Below are 6,990 nucleotides of genomic sequence, written 5' to 3' on the forward strand. Positions count from 1 at the left end.
TTAAGGGGTGGGGGGTCCAACTGTGTCAGGCGCAGAGGAGAGATACATGACTTTACAAAATCAGTTAAAGTCACTCACACGCACATAGCCCATAGGGACAACTGGAAACTACTTGATGACCTCATTGTTGAAGATAATGTTTGCTTGGCACAAGGGACAGCTCTCACAGGCAGGAGTTCCTGGTTCTAATCTCCATGAGAACACCTCTGTGTGGAACTTGCATGATCTAGTCATCTTTTGTTGCTTCATCTCACATCCCAAAACATGCACGTTAGGCTAATTGGATTGTCTAAATTGTCCAATTACTTGTTTTGTCACTCCGGTTTCCTCCCACATTCCAAAAACATGCTAGGTTAATTGGCCACTCCAAATTGTCCATAGGTATGAATGTGAGTGTGAATAGTTGTTTGTCTATATGTGCCCTGTGATTGGCTGGCCACCAGTCCAGGGTGTACCCCGCCTCTCGCTCAAAGACAGCTGGGATAGGCTCCAGAATGAGGATAAGCGGCATAGAAAATGGATGTATTGATATTTCAAATCGGATGAGCAGATGAGTGGTTAGCACACAGACCTCACGGCTAGGAGACCAGGGTTCAATTCCAGTTTGCATGTTCTCCCCGTGCATGCGTGGGTTTTCTCCAGGTACTCCGGTTTCCTCCCACATTCCAAAAACATGCTAGGTTAATTGGCCACTCCAAATTGTCCATAGGTATGAATGTGAGTGTGAATAGTTGTTTGTCTATATGTGCCCTGTGATTGGCTGGCCCCAGTACAGAGTGTACCCTGCCTCTCGCCCGAAGACAGCTGGGATAGGCTCCAGCACCCCTGCGACCGTCATGAGGAAAAATTGGTAGAAAATGAATGAATGAATGCTTGTTTTGTCCACATGGAAACGTTTTTAGGTCAAAACAGAAAAGTATTTTATCGTTCCCGGAAAAATGGCAATGTTATTCCCTGTTCCCATCGATGCTCAAGACTTGACGCCCAACCCTATTTATTGCACAAATAAAAAAGGGCACCAAAACAACATGAGCAAAAACAACTATCCTTTCTGCATGGAGTCATCCGCACCCTAAAGACAAGCCTGTCACATGACCTCTTGAAAAGAACTACCAGGTGGCTGATCCTATGAAAGTGACAGTAATAACTAGCAGTGTTGTTGTTGTTGTTGAGTTGGAAAGTTTTCCATTGACTTGACTATCATTTTAATTCCGTACGACCACTTGTATTCTTTCCACAAACCCGCCTGTAAGGACGGGATTGAAATGAATTGGTACCTTTACAGCCGCACAGCAAGTGCAGACCTGAGTGTAGACGTCACCTGATGCTTCATAAGATGTAAAGTGAAAGAAAGCTAAGCTGGGAGAAACAAGTCCCGCCTCTTACTGCTATATATTCGACATAGGAAAGCCACATGACCAGAATGTACGGCAGTTACACTTTCATTCCCCTTGCAAGAAGTAACACATTGTCACGCTCTCACAAGCGTATGCACACACTATATAAACCCGGTACTCTCTGCAGTTCATTAAATAAACAGCTCCCGCGGACGCTAGTAAAAGCAACTAGCCATTGCGGCGCAGCATGCTCTGAAGACGCTTCTATTTCTGCAGGCAAGCCCAAAGTGAGCGTTTTTCTTTCATTTCTAGCACAAAAAATGTTTCTAGTGACAGATAGCAAGTGTGCATGATGGGGGGGGGGCAAGGCGAAGAAAAGGGGCAGAGAAATTGAGAAAGGAGGAAGGAAGTGAGCTCCAGTTTAAATTTAGGTCCTTGACAGATTTTTCTCCTCGGCTCTCAGGCGTGCTGCCATTACTTACCCCTTTCATCACTTTCCTCGCCCCCCCACCACCCTGCCTGCCTTTCCTCACTCCCCCTTGGCTCGCCGCCGCCGCTGCACACGATCAGCAATGCCGTGTTCATTTACTGCGCCGCAGACCAGAGAGGTAGGGCCCTTGATTAATTCGGCGTTAACGGGCAGCAGGCCATAAAATGATTTATAAGGAATATGAGAGTGGGCGAGGAGAGCGGCGGCGATTATTGCCTCATCCATCCATCCCTCTTTGATCATGACCACATGTTTACTCTAAATGACCTTTGAACAAATTAGCACACATCCTCGCAGCCCCAATGTCATTCATTCATTCATTCATTTTCTACCACTTATCCTTACGAGAGTCGCAGGGGGTGCTGGAGCCTATCCCAGCTGTCTTGGGGTGAGAAGCGGGGTACACCCTGGACTGGTGGCCAGCCAATCTCAGGGCACATATAGACAAACAACCATTCACACTCACATTCATACCTGTGGCCAATTAACCTAGCATGTTTTTGGAATGTGGGAGGAAACCTGAGTACCCGGAGAAAATCCACGCATGCACGGGGAGAACATGCAAACTCCACACAGAGATGGCCCAGGGTGGAATCGAACTCAGGTCTCCTAGCTGTGAGGCCTGCACGCTAACCACAAGAGTTGGACTGTCAGGGGCGACTGCATTACATTTCAATGCAGACCTGCCAACATGTACATATTTATAGTACTCAACATGCAAATTGATTCCTGAGTATGTTTGAATGCTCTCCATTTTGTTGCCTTTTCAAGGTTTCAGTTTCAAGTTCAATCTGTAGCGTACAGAGAAATGATTCGTTTCTCTCATCTTTTCATTTTGTTTGACCGCCGCCGATGCTGCCTTTTTTGTATGCATGTCGTGGCTAATTAGCGGAGTTGCCGGATCGCTCGTTAGAGGTCACAGCTGCATCCCAGCCATGCTCTCGCGTGCACCCGAGCAGCACCGTGGATTTGCGGATGTCTTAATTATCTTCCAAAAGCCCGCAGCGACGTCTCGCTCTCTGCATGACGATAGCGGAAACGGCGCTCGGCTGCAGCCTGAAGGTCGAGCTTATTTGATTCTTTTGGCTTTGATGGCGCCGTCAAGGTTGTGTCATTGATTCTTTTCTCTGTAAATGAGGAAATGACGGCATGCTGTGTTCTTCTTGAAAACACGCTGAGCTTTAATCGCCTTCCAAGGCCTCTCACAGGAAGTACTCCGATCACCGTGACGAACGTAGCTGCCAAGGAAACCTTTGTGGAGTCGCAAAAAGAAGCCATTAGCCCAATGTGTTTTTCTGTCAAAGCATACCTGGCTTTCTCTCTCTTCATGTCCTTGTTGTCGGCTAAACACATCACACCTAATGTCTAATGCATCTGCAGGGTCACATGACCAGCGACTGTGCAGCAGCATGTGTGGTTTTGCCTCATGTTCCATCCCACAATACCGTATATGAAATGTACAATGCACATATGGTTCAGTGGTGAATAACCTGATGGTCAAAGATAGCTAGGTGTTCCTTTCCACTTTTGCATGCACTCCAAATCATTTTTCATGTTTCTTTTTCTATGATGAGGTGATTAAAGCGTTTATAGCCCACGGCTGTTTATTTATTGGCCCGTGGCGCATTGTACAATAATTATTTAACAAGAAAAATTCCGAAAAGAAAGCTTGCCAAAATAATAATATTTTTTTTATTTAAAAAAAATAAAAAAGGCAAAAAATATAAATATTTTGCTTTACATAATATCAACTTGGCCCATGGAAAACGCTTGGACACCTGATTTACGTTATTTCACATACATTTTCACATTTTTCGCAAAAGCCAAAGGCTTGCAGTCTATACACACTTATGCAAGCTATGGCTAAATGCCGGCTAGCATTAGCACGCTCCAAGCGTTATGGCTAATTTGGGTTAATTTGATTAGCCTGGCACGGTGCCACAAACGATTTGATGATTGACGGGTGCCTCTGCGTTTGATCCTGGAGCGCTCACAGTGTGAGGACACTGTCATCTATCGTCTGTGTGTGTGTGTGTGTGTGTGTGTGTGTGTGTGTGTGTGTGTGTGTGTGTGTGAGGTTGTAGGAAGCCATCATCACAAGCACTTATTAAAAAGACCACATTTTTCTTAAAAGTCCCATATTCATTATTGTAATATGTCTGCTCGGGGCATTTTCTGAAAGTCAAGTCAGTGAGGATTGTTAAAAAGCTCTTAACACAACATAGGAGTTTCCAGAATGGAGAGTGATGGTTATTGCGGCAGCTTGTAATGAATAAAGAGCATCACTAATTAGATCCTATATATGTAGATACAGTACATGTATGTTATGAATGACAGTCATGCTTTTGAACGTACACGGTTGCAATAATGTGACGCTATGGCACACAGGAGTCCTGTTTTCCTTGCATGGCGTGTTTATCGTGTGTCTCTGTGGCGCAGCAATGCAAGGGCAACAACGCATGCATAGCAAATGAAACGAGACAATCCGTGGTCGTATGGAAGGTAATGAGGTTGTTAAAGCTGGTCGCTGGCGGCCTTTGCGGTCCGCCGGGTTCTTATTGCATTAGAGCCAAATGAATGTCATCTTCTTTAAACAGCTGCCTGAAGTTCTCCTCCAGCCTTTTGGTTTATGGAGGTATCTTAAGTAAAGCAGTAAGAGCCATGAAATAATGGCTGCTGTCTTTAGATTTCGGTGTTAAGATCCACAAAGGGCACCTGGTACTACCCTGTATTCACTGCGACCGTGGCACCACTTTAAATCCTCCGGTACAGTCAATCCTCAAAATGTCAAGCCCCTTACGGACTCATCATAATCGCAACATTTAGCACCAAAATGAAATAAAATAGGTATTCAGAAGACACACTGTGAATATGTTGTGTTATACGCTGGCCACCATAACCGCAACAGGCACAATAATCCCGAATAAACCCATGCTGCTCCTGGGGTCGTACCCATCCATCTTCCGCTCCTCCCGGCAGATCTCAAGACAATCCCAGGCCATGTTTTGGCCATGCCAAATGTGCAATATTTTCCATCACTGCCTCTGTTACTACCTCAATCATATTTATTTATTTAACAACCCATTACAATACACTCATATGTGACTTTACTCATCTGTACACACCAGTCATTATTTGCACTATGACCCATTGATCATTGCACTAAAATTAATATATCTGCTCCTGTGCAATACTGTGTATATTTTGGATATCTTGTATATATCTTGTTAAATTGTCTTTTTTACTTTATATACTTTTTGACTATATATACTTGACTACTGCACTGAAAAGAGAAGCTCTCCAATTTTGTTGTACATCTTGTATAATGACAATAAAGGCCATTCCATTCCATTCCATGTTGGAGAGACCATGACCATCTGTTTTCCCTGAGGCCTCCTTCCGGTCGGACCCAGAGAGGTGTTGATGACCCCAGTTCTACCAACGGAGAACCTAACCACCCAATGGAGAAAACCCATTTCGGCCACTTGTACCCGCCAATTCATGTTTTTGGTCGGCACTCGAAGTCCATGACAATAGATGAGGGTAGGAAAGTAGATCGACCGCTAAATTAAGAACTTTGCCTTTGGACTCTCTTCACCACAACAGACCGATGCAAAGTCCACACCACTGTAGACTCAAACTATGAAAATGGAATATCAATAATCACGTATCACATTTGGGTCTGGAAGCGGCTACCCTCCCAGGCACACATTCTAACCTGTCATCAGGTTGTCCTTACATTGGTTGGAAATTTAGCTTCTCATTGGTTAACTTATTTTTACACAGTTTGACCTTGGATCTTCTATTGACATAATTTCCCGATGGGAATTTTTACAAATAATGTTGATGTTCCATAATAATAAAGTTGTGCCATGTAGGAATGGATGTAAAGACCCAAGTGCCAGCTGGCGTTCGAGTTGCATCCATGCTCCTCAAACACACGGCTTGTCGTTCTCGTTCACGTGTTTGTTTACGAGCCTCTTCGATTTAAAGGGATTAGACGGCGAGGATGCGGCGTCTGTCCTGCTTTTATTTGTAAGACGCGTCAAAGCGTGGAAGGATTACTGCTGCTCCGGAGAAGCAAGGGGACGGCTAATACCGGCAGCCACGGTTGGACTCGACTCAGTGATGCCGATTGAGCAAGCCGCCGGTCCTAGCGGGACGCCGTGGTGTCGCGCTCAAGTCACGGGTTCTGTGCGGAAACTTTAATCCTTGTGCAACATGGACTCAGTTTCCCACAAGGGAACCCTCTCAGCCGCTCACGTGGTCCTGCCTATTCGCTTCCATCTCTCTGCACATCGTGCCGCCATCCCGCCATCTGTCCTCGTTGGAGAATCGGGAGCCTGAGTGCTTAGCGATGTTGGCTTCCAGCTATTTTCACGTTCTCCCGCTTCACTCCGCCTCCCTCTGAGGCCAGCATCGGTCCACATGGGCCCGATCCAGAAGACGAGGACACTCCAACTGAGCTGCTTCCTCGCAATGATGACTTTTTGATAACCCCAAATGTCCGGGGAGTTCACAAAGTGAACAATCAAATAATTGTAGTTAACTTACGGTCAAAAGCCAAAGCAAGAACCCTATACATTTTGATGGATTTTACTATAATAAGCACTTAGCTTAGTCTAAAAGTACATTTATTTTTTTGGTTTATTGTTTTACATGTCATAGTAGTCCATAGATATCAGAGCATATGTAAGCGACACAGTCGTTCCTGGCCATGTTGTATTTTTTCAGAAATGAATATATGATGGTGCATGATGGTCGAGTGGTTAGCACGCAGGCCTCACAGCTACGAGACCCAAGTTCAATTCCACCCTCGGCCATCTCTGTGTGGAGTTTGCATGTTCTCCCCGTGCACTCTGCACCGCCGTGTACTCCGGTTTCCTCCCCCATTCCAAAAACATGCTAGGTTAATTAGCATCTCCAAATTGTCCATAGGTATGAATGTGAGTGTGAATGGTTGTTTGTCTATATGTGCCCTGTGATTGGCTGGCCACCAGTCCTGGGTGTACCCCGCCTCTCGCCCGAAGACAGTTGGGATAGGCTCCAGCACCCCCGTGACCCTTTTGAGGATAAGCGGTAGAAAATGAATGAATGATGGTTGTTTGGTGGTAGACTAGCATCTGTTATTAGCCACAATATATTGAAATACAGGTGATATTC

Source organism: Doryrhamphus excisus, linkage group LG10, assembly GCF_037039965.1.
Source record: "Doryrhamphus excisus strain RoL-2023G ecotype Guam linkage group LG10, RoL_Dexc_Guam_v1.1, whole genome shotgun sequence".
In the NCBI taxonomy this organism is placed as follows: domain Eukaryota; kingdom Metazoa; phylum Chordata; class Actinopteri; order Syngnathiformes; family Syngnathidae; genus Doryrhamphus; species Doryrhamphus excisus.